The 10,780-nt window shown below is 36.7% G+C and overlaps 1 long non-coding RNA gene across 1 annotated transcript; it reads right to left on the bottom strand.

The window, feature by feature from the left end:
• Positions 1-715: 715 nt before the first annotated feature.
• LOC143416130 (uncharacterized) lies at positions 716-1,822 on the bottom strand. The gene is made up of 3 exons (XR_013096483.1): positions 1,716-1,822; positions 1,347-1,561; positions 716-1,248 (listed from the first exon to the last, which is right to left on the bottom strand). It is a non-coding gene; the product is annotated as an uncharacterized LOC143416130 (long non-coding RNA).
• Between the last annotated feature and the right edge of the window lie 8,958 nt (positions 1,823-10,780).

Below are 10,780 nucleotides of genomic sequence, written 5' to 3' on the forward strand. Positions count from 1 at the left end.
CGGATTCGTCCCTCAAGAACAGCTTCATGTCCAGGAGGTGTGCCAAATGAACTGTACTACCTACCCCACAGGTAACGGATAATAATGATCAAATAATTACTTTATGTGTAAACCTATATTAATGCAATTGTCTTCCATTGATCACAGATACGGCTCCAGAGACTGTGGATTCCTGATTCAACAATCTGAACTGGACGCTTTTCCTGAGTCTAGGCTGTCAGTAGTTGTATGTGGGGACTCAAACATACAGGAGTATCTGAATTTTGTAATGGAGCAAAATCATTTTCAAAAGCCTGTCTGCTGGGAGTCTGCCACTGAACTTTACATGAAGTTAATAGAAATTGCAAATTTCTAAAAAAAACAAAAACCTGGCTTTTTGTTGTTTTCACCAAAACCTATAGCATATGCTGCTTTTTTGAACTAGGCTACATGAGTTGGCTGAAGACGCCAAAAGTTTAAGTTTGTGTTTGTAAAAGCATATTCTTACTGAATGTCTTGATAATTCTGGTCCTTGTTTAGCTGATGGAAGTTGAGATACAGTCCTGAACATTTATATAAATAATAAATCAAATCAAAATCACATCTTGCACTGTATTGTGTGTTTATTACAACTTTTAAGAGTAGAACACAGTACACCTTTAAATGCCTTTACTTTTAGTAGCACTGTTAAAACTTTGAACAAATCAAGTCTAGCGATTGCATTTTAAATCTCCTTTGAACAGATGTACCTACATTTTAGAATAAAAAAAACATGCTCAAATACATAACAGATTTCTGGATAAGTCCCGTAGCAAAAAACCTACAGAATTTACAATGTAATGCCAAGAAGAAGCAGCTGTAAGTAACTGGGTTATCTAATAAAACTACAATAAACCTGGTAAACTATAATGGATTTGTGCTGTACCGCCAGTATGTCCCACCTTCTCCTATTCATAACATATTTTAAAAAAAATTTGACTTAAAAACTTGAGGAATAAATCAACAGCAGGTTTGAACTACAAGGCCAGACATTCTAGAAACATCCAAATCCTGGGGAGTTTTGAATTCCAAAATCCATGTTGGATTTAAACAAGGAATATGAAGTTATCATTGGTAGTTTCAATAAGTTTAAGCATGTATTTGCCATCGGGAATAAAGAGTCATCCAGGAACTGTAGGCTTGGTAGTGGATCTAATCCAGAAGGTGGCAGTGATGTTAGCCCAGTTGCAAACATCAGAACATCGCCCAACGACACAGCAGTTTGTGATTCTGCAAAAAATTAAAAAAAAAATTAAAAAATTATATATGTATATGTGAATTCAACACATTGTCTTGTAATGAGTACTAAAAGAAATACTGGTATAAACCTTCACAGTCCAGCAGATAGTCTGACCAGTAGCCCACAGTTTGACTTTCCAGACGTCTCCTGTTACTTCCAGATGGGCTGAAGTCAGGTTTGAAAAGTCTCTCAAGTTCAAGGGCTGTGAGTTTCTTTTCCATGTGACACAGGACCGGGGAAAGCAAAGTAGGGTGTTGCTGGAGCGCACTCAGGAAATTAAGTGCTGAAAGACCCTCTTTAAATCTAAAGAATGAGGAGAACTTTGTGTCATTTACCAGTTCATAGTACATGCACAAACTATGGACAAACTGTGAACTTTGGAAACCTTGGAGAATGTAAAATATTTCAGTCGGAAATTATGAACAACACTGTCATAACAATAATTCACCTGTCTCACCTGTCAATTACAGATGAGTTTCGAGCAATTATATACCACCGGAGATAGTCAGACACAATGTCTTTCTTTTCCTCAACTGTGGAAACATGCCTTAGACAACCAGCCACCGGTAGCATAGTACTGTGTTTTATGACACAGTCACGCAGGACATCCACTGAACCAGCACTGTCGATCTGAAAAACCCATAAAAATGGACATACACAATGTAAGCTTACGTGTCTGATTTTCATTCCTGTTTTTTCCCTACACAAAGAAAGAATTTTTTAATGTCATACAGATGAAGAAGCTGTAGTTCTATCTGCATTCAAATCCTGCGCTGTCCTCACCTCTTGTAAAGCTTTCCCTATGTCGTCATCTGTGACTGAGGCAACTGTTGCTTTTACTGAAGTCTGGCCTGCAAGATAATGTACCAGCTCTTCTGACAGGAAATGGGGCCCTGGACCACCATGCACAACTGACACGGCTATCATCTTTCCTGCTAGGTAGTATTCATCCTGCCTTACAGCTGTGAATGAATACAGTAAATGATAAACTCTCTCACACACACACCTCTCTCTACCGATCGATCAGATCCGATCGATGTCAGATAGATCGATCAGATAGACAGACTAATGCTGTTTTGAAATAATCCAAGAAATTATTATGAGTTGCTTCTGATAATAATTAAAAACAAATTGATTTACAAGTCCAAAAAAGTCTTTAAATTAAGTTGATCAAACATCTGATCATTGCATACCCTTCTATAAGGGTTCTATAAGATAAAGCCATAAACATGTTTGTCTGAGTCTTCTATCAAAAGTTACAGCGATTTATATGAAGTGGTTGAAAAACGCTTTATTTCGCCAAGACAATGCGTTTCTCACTGTTACATGCATTTGAATGGGAAACTCGCCTGAAACAAAGTATAGGTTTTCATTATGTGAATAATTTTAAAATCTTAGCTCAAACGGCTGCAAAACCTGTTTGCCCAGCACGGGGACATTGAGTTCTATAAGATAAAGCCATAAACATGTGTGTCTGAGTCTTCCATCAAAAGTTACAGCGATTTATATGAAGTTGTTCAAAAACGCTTTATTTCGCCAAGACAATGCGTTTCTCACTGTTACATGCATTTGAATGGGAAACTCGCCTGAAACAAAGTATAGGTTTTCATTATGTGAATAATTTTAAAATCTTAGCTCAAACGGCTGCAAAACCTGTTTGCCCAGCACGGGGATATTGAGTTCTATAAGATAAAGCCATAAACATGTTTGTCTGAGTCTTCTATCAAAAGTTACAGCGATTTATATGAAGTTGTTCAAAAACGCTTTATTTCGCCAAGACAATGCGTTTCTCACTGTTACATGCATTTGAATGGGAAACTCGCCTGAAACAAAGTATAGGTTTTCATTATGTGAATAATTTTAAAATCTTAGCTCAAACGGCTGCAAAACCTGTTTTGTTTGCCCAGCACGGGGACATTGAGTTCTATAAGATAAAGCCATAAACATGCGTGTCTGAGTCTTCCATCAACAGTTACAGCGATTTATATGAAGTTGTTCAAAAACGCTTTATTTCGCCAAGACAATGCGTTTCTCACTGTTACATGCATTTGAATGGGAAACTCGCCTGAAACAAAGTATAGGTTTTCATTATGTGAATAATTTTAAAATCTTAGCTCAAACGGCTGCAAAACCTGTTTTGTTTGCCCAGCACGGGGACATTGAGTTCTATAAGATAAAGCCATAAACATGCGTGTCTGAGTCTTCCATCAACAGTTACAGCGATTTATATGAAGTTGTTCAAAAACGCTTTATTTCGCCAAGACAATGCGTTTCTCACTGTTACATGCATTTGAATGGGAAACTCGCCTGAAACAAAGTATAGGTTTTCATTATGTGAATAATTTTAAAATCTTAGCTCAAACGGCTGCAAAACCTGTTTGCCCAGCACGGGGATATTGAGTTCTATAAGATAAAGCCATAAACATGTTTGTCTGAGTCTTCTATCAAAAGTTACAGCGATTTTAATGAAGTTGTACAAAAACGCTTTATTTCGCCAAGACAATGCGTTTCTCACTGTTACATGCATTTGAATGGGAAACTTGCCTGAAACAAAGTATAGGTTTTCATTATGTGAATAATTTTAAAATCTTAGCTCAAACGGCTGAAAAACCTGTTCTGTTTGCCCAGCACGGGGATATTGAGTTCTATAAGATAAAGCCATAAACATGTTTGTCTGAGTCTTCTATCAAAAGTTACAGCGATTTATATGAAGTTGTTCAAAAACGCTTTATTTCGCCAAGACAATGCGTTTCTCACTGTTACATGCATTTGAATGGGAAACTCGCCTGAAACAAAGTATAGGTTTTCATTATGTGAATAATTTTAAAATCTTAGCTCAAATGGCTGCAAAACCTGTTTGCCCAGCACGGGGACATTGAGTTCTATAAGATAAAGCCATAAACATGTGTGTCTGAGTCTTCCATCAAAAGTTACAGCGATTTATATGAAGTTGTTCAAAAACGCTTTATTTCGCCAAGACAATGCGTTTCTCACTGTTACATGCATTTGAATGGGAAACTCGCCTGAAACAAAGTATAGGTTTTCATTATGTGAATAATTTTAAAATCTTAGCTCAAACGGCTGCAAAACCTGTTTTGTTTGCCCAGCACGGGGACATTGAGTTCTATAAGATAAAGCCATAAACATGCGTGTCTGAGTCTTCCATCAACAGTTACAGCGATTTATATGAAGTTGTTCAAAAACGCTTTATTTCGCCAAGACAATGCGTTTCTCACTGTTACATGCATTTGAATGGGAAACTCGCCTGAAACAAAGTATAGGTTTTCATTATGTGAATAATTTTAAAATCTTAGCTCAAACGGCTGAAAAACCTGTTCTTTTTGCCCAGCACGGGGATATTGAGTTCTATAAGATAAAGCCATAAACATGTTTGTCTGAGTCTTCTATCAAAAGTTACAGCGATTTATATGAAGTTGTTCAAAAACGCTTTATTTCGCCAAGACAATGCGTTTCTCACTGTTACATGCATTTGAATGGGAAACTCGCCTGAAACAAAGTATAGGTTTTCATTATGTGAATAATTTTAAAATCTTAGCTCAAACGGCTGCAAAACCTGTTTGCCCAGCACGGGGATATTGAGTTCTATAAGATAAAGCCATAAACATGTTTGTCTGAGTCTTCTATCAAAAGTTACAGCGATTTATATGAAGTTGTTCAAAAACGCTTTATTTCGCCAAGACAATGCGTTTCTCACTGTTACATGCATTTGAATGGGAAACTCGCCTGAAACAAAGTATAGGTTTTCATTATGTGAATAATTTTAAAATCTTAGCTCAAACGGCTGCAAAACCTGTTTGCCCAGCACGGGGACATTGAGTTCTATAAGATAAAGCCATAAACATGTGTGTCTGAGTCTTCCATCAAAAGTTACAGCGATTTATATGAAGTTGTTCAAAAACGCTTTATTTCGCCAAGACAATGCGTTTCTCACTGTTACATGCATTTGAATGGGAAACTCGCCTGAAACAAAGTATAGGTTTTCATTATGTGAATAATTTTAAAATCTTAGCTCAAACGGCTGCAAAACCTGTTTGCCCAGCACGGGGATATTGAGTTCTATAAGATAAAGCCATAAACATGTTTGTCTGAGTCTTCTATCAAAAGTTACAGCGATTTATATGAAGTTGTTCAAAAACGCTTTATTTCGCCAAGACAATGCGTTTCTCACTGTTACATGCATTTGAATGGGAAACTCGCCTGAAACAAAGTATAGGTTTTCATTATGTGAATAATTTTAAAATCTTAGCTCAAACGGCTGCAAAACCTGTTTTGTTTGCCCAGCACGGGGACATTGAGTTCTATAAGATAAAGCCATAAACATGCGTGTCTGAGTCTTCCATCAACAGTTACAGCGATTTATATGAAGTTGTTCAAAAACGCTTTATTTCGCCAAGACAATGCGTTTCTCACTGTTACATGCATTTGAATGGGAAACTCGCCTGAAACAAAGTATAGGTTTTCATTATGTGAATAATTTTAAAATCTTAGCTCAAACGGCTGCAAAACCTGTTTTGTTTGCCCAGCACGGGGACATTGAGTTCTATAAGATAAAGCCATAAACATGCGTGTCTGAGTCTTCCATCAACAGTTACAGCGATTTATATGAAGTTGTTCAAAAACGCTTTATTTCGCCAAGACAATGCGTTTCTCACTGTTACATGCATTTGAATGGGAAACTCGCCTGAAACAAAGTATAGGTTTTCATTATGTGAATAATTTTAAAATCTTAGCTCAAACGGCTGCAAAACCTGTTTGCCCAGCACGGGGATATTGAGTTCTATAAGATAAAGCCATAAACATGTTTGTCTGAGTCTTCTATCAAAAGTTACAGCGATTTTAATGAAGTTGTACAAAAACGCTTTATTTCGCCAAGACAATGCGTTTCTCACTGTTACATGCATTTGAATGGGAAACTTGCCTGAAACAAAGTATAGGTTTTCATTATGTGAATAATTTTAAAATCTTAGCTCAAACGGCTGAAAAACCTGTTCTGTTTGCCCAGCACGGGGATATTGAGTTCTATAAGATAAAGCCATAAACATGTTTGTCTGAGTCTTCTATCAAAAGTTACAGCGATTTATATGAAGTTGTTCAAAAACGCTTTATTTCGCCAAGACAATGCGTTTCTCACTGTTACATGCATTTGAATGGGAAACTCGCCTGAAACAAAGTATAGGTTTTCATTATGTGAATAATTTTAAAATCTTAGCTCAAATGGCTGCAAAACCTGTTTGCCCAGCACGGGGACATTGAGTTCTATAAGATAAAGCCATAAACATGTGTGTCTGAGTCTTCCATCAAAAGTTACAGCGATTTATATGAAGTTGTTCAAAAACGCTTTATTTCGCCAAGACAATGCGTTTCTCACTGTTACATGCATTTGAATGGGAAACTCGCCTGAAACAAAGTATAGGTTTTCATTATGTGAATAATTTTAAAATCTTAGCTCAAACGGCTGCAAAACCTGTTTTGTTTGCCCAGCACGGGGACATTGAGTTCTATAAGATAAAGCCATAAACATGCGTGTCTGAGTCTTCCATCAACAGTTACAGCGATTTATATGAAGTTGTTCAAAAACGCTTTATTTCGCCAAGACAATGCGTTTCTCACTGTTACATGCATTTGAATGGGAAACTCGCCTGAAACAAAGTATAGGTTTTCATTATGTGAATAATTTTAAAATCTTAGCTCAAACGGCTGAAAAACCTGTTCTTTTTGCCCAGCACGGGGATATTGAGTTCTATAAGATAAAGCCATAAACATGTTTGTCTGAGTCTTCTATCAAAAGTTACAGCGATTTATATGAAGTTGTTCAAAAACGCTTTATTTCGCCAAGACAATGCGTTTCTCACTGTTACATGCATTTGAATGGGAAACTCGCCTGAAACAAAGTATAGGTTTTCATTATGTGAATAATTTTAAAATCTTAGCTCAAACGGCTGCAAAACCTGTTTGCCCAGCACGGGGATATTGAGTTCTATAAGATAAAGCCATAAACATGTTTGTCTGAGTCTTCTATCAAAAGTTACAGCGATTTATATGAAGTTGTTCAAAAACGCTTTATTTCGCCAAGACAATGCGTTTCTCACTGTTACATGCATTTGAATGGGAAACTCGCCTGAAACAAAGTATAGGTTTTCATTATGTGAATAATTTTAAAATCTTAGCTCAAACGGCTGCAAAACCTGTTTGCCCAGCACGGGGACATTGAGTTCTATAAGATAAAGCCATAAACATGTGTGTCTGAGTCTTCCATCAAAAGTTACAGCGATTTATATGAAGTTGTTCAAAAACGCTTTATTTCGCCAAGACAATGCGTTTCTCACTGTTACATGCATTTGAATGGGAAACTCGCCTGAAACAAAGTATAGGTTTTCATTATGTGAATAATTTTAAAATCTTAGCTCAAACGGCTGCAAAACCTGTTTGCCCAGCACGGGGATATTGAGTTCTATAAGATAAAGCCATAAACATGTTTGTCTGAGTCTTCTATCAAAAGTTACAGCGATTTATATGAAGTTGTTCAAAAACGCTTTATTTCGCCAAGACAATGCGTTTCTCACTGTTACATGCATTTGAATGGGAAACTCGCCTGAAACAAAGTATAGGTTTTCATTATGTGAATAATTTTAAAATCTTAGCTCAAACGGCTGCAAAACCTGTTTTGTTTGCCCAGCACGGGGACATTGAGTTCTATAAGATAAAGCCATAAACATGCGTGTCTGAGTCTTCCATCAACAGTTACAGCGATTTATATGAAGTTGTTCAAAAACGCTTTATTTCGCCAAGACAATGCGTTTCTCACTGTTACATGCATTTGAATGGGAAACTCGCCTGAAACAAAGTATAGGTTTTCATTATGTGAATAATTTTAAAATCTTAGCTCAAACGGCTGCAAAACCTGTTTTGTTTGCCCAGCACGGGGACATTGAGTTCTATAAGATAAAGCCATAAACATGCGTGTCTGAGTCTTCCATCAACAGTTACAGCGATTTATATGAAGTTGTTCAAAAACGCTTTATTTCGCCAAGACAATGCGTTTCTCACTGTTACATGCATTTGAATGGGAAACTCGCCTGAAACAAAGTATAGGTTTTCATTATGTGAATAATTTTAAAATCTTAGCTCAAACGGCTGCAAAACCTGTTTTGTTTGCCCAGCACGGGGACATTGAGTTCTATAAGATAAAGCCATAAACATGCGTGTCTGAGTCTTCCATCAACAGTTACAGCGATTTATATGAAGTTGTTCAAAAACGCTTTATTTCGCCAAGACAATGCGTTTCTCACTGTTACATGCATTTGAATGGGAAACTCGCCTGAAACAAAGTATAGGTTTTCATTATGTGAATAATTTTAAAATCTTAGCTCAAACGGCTGCAAAACCTGTTTGCCCAGCACGGGGATATTGAGTTCTATAAGATAAAGCCATAAACATGTTTGTCTGAGTCTTCTATCAAAAGTTACAGCGATTTTAATGAAGTTGTACAAAAACGCTTTATTTCGCCAAGACAATGCGTTTCTCACTGTTACATGCATTTGAATGGGAAACTTGCCTGAAACAAAGTATAGGTTTTCATTATGTGAATAATTTTAAAATCTTAGCTCAAACGGCTGAAAAACCTGTTCTGTTTGCCCAGCACGGGGATATTGAGTTCTATAAGATAAAGCCATAAACATGTTTGTCTGAGTCTTCTATCAAAAGTTACAGCGATTTATATGAAGTTGTTCAAAAACGCTTTATTTCGCCAAGACAATGCGTTTCTCACTGTTACATGCATTTGAATGGGAAACTCGCCTGAAACAAAGTATAGGTTTTCATTATGTGAATAATTTTAAAATCTTAGCTCAAATGGCTGCAAAACCTGTTTGCCCAGCACGGGGACATTGAGTTCTATAAGATAAAGCCATAAACATGTTTGTCTGAGTCTTCTATCAAAAGTTACAGCGATTTATATGAAGTTGTTCAAAAACGCTTTATTTCGCCAAGACAATGCGTTTCTCACTGTTACATGCATTTGAATGGGAAACTCGCCTGAAACAAAGTATAGGTTTTCATTATGTGAATAATTTTAAAATCTTAGCTCAAATGGCTGCAAAACCTGTTTGCCCAGCACGGGGACATTGAGTTCTATAAGATAAAGCCATAAACATGTGTGTCTGAGTCTTCCATCAAAAGTTACAGCGATTTATATGAAGTTGTTCAAAAACGCTTTATTTCGCCAAGACAATGCGTTTCTCACTGTTACATGCATTTGAATGGGAAACTCGCCTGAAACAAAGTATAGGTTTTCATTATGTGAATAATTTTAAAATCTTAGCTCAAACGGCTGCAAAACCTGTTTTGTTTGCCCAGCACGGGGACATTGAGTTCTATAAGATAAAGCCATAAACATGCGTGTCTGAGTCTTCCATCAACAGTTACAGCGATTTATATGAAGTTGTTCAAAAACGCTTTATTTCGCCAAGACAATGCGTTTCTCACTGTTACATGCATTTGAATGGGAAACTCGCCTGAAACAAAGTATAGGTTTTCATTATGTGAATAATTTTAAAATCTTAGCTCAAACGGCTGAAAAACCTGTTCTTTTTGCCCAGCACGGGGATATTGAGTTCTATAAGATAAAGCCATAAACATGTTTGTCTGAGTCTTCTATCAAAAGTTACAGCGATTTATATGAAGTTGTTCAAAAACGCTTTATTTCGCCAAGACAATGCGTTTCTCACTGTTACATGCATTTGAATGGGAAACTCGCCTGAAACAAAGTATAGGTTTTCATTATGTGAATAATTTTAAAATCTTAGCTCAAACGGCTGCAAAACCTGTTTGCCCAGCACGGGGATATTGAGTTCTATAAGATAAAGCCATAAACATGTTTGTCTGAGTCTTCTATCAAAAGTTACAGCGATTTATATGAAGTTGTTCAAAAACGCTTTATTTCGCCAAGACAATGCGTTTCTCACTGTTACATGCATTTGAATGGGAAACTCGCCTGAAACAAAGTATAGGTTTTCATTATGTGAATAATTTTAAAATCTTAGCTCAAACGGCTGCAAAACCTGTTTGCCCAGCACGGGGACATTGAGTTCTATAAGATAAAGCCATAAACATGTGTGTCTGAGTCTTCCATCAAAAGTTACAGCGATTTATATGAAGTTGTTCAAAAACGCTTTATTTCGCCAAGACAATGCGTTTCTCACTGTTACATGCATTTGAATGGGAAACTCGCCTGAAACAAAGTATAGGTTTTCATTATGTGAATAATTTTAAAATCTTAGCTCAAACGGCTGCAAAACCTGTTTGCCCAGCACGGGGATATTGAGTTCTATAAGATAAAGCCATAAACATGTTTGTCTGAGTCTTCTATCAAAAGTTACAGCGATTTATATGAAGTTGTTCAAAAACGCTTTATTTCGCCAAGACAATGCGTTTCTCACTGTTACATGCATTTGAATGGGAAACTCGCCTGAAACAAAGTATAGGTTTTCATTATGTGAATAA

The sequence above is a fragment of the Maylandia zebra genome, unplaced genomic scaffold, assembly GCF_041146795.1.
Source record: "Maylandia zebra isolate NMK-2024a unplaced genomic scaffold, Mzebra_GT3a scaffold16, whole genome shotgun sequence".
In the NCBI taxonomy this organism is placed as follows: Eukaryota; Metazoa; Chordata; class Actinopteri; order Cichliformes; family Cichlidae; genus Maylandia; species Maylandia zebra.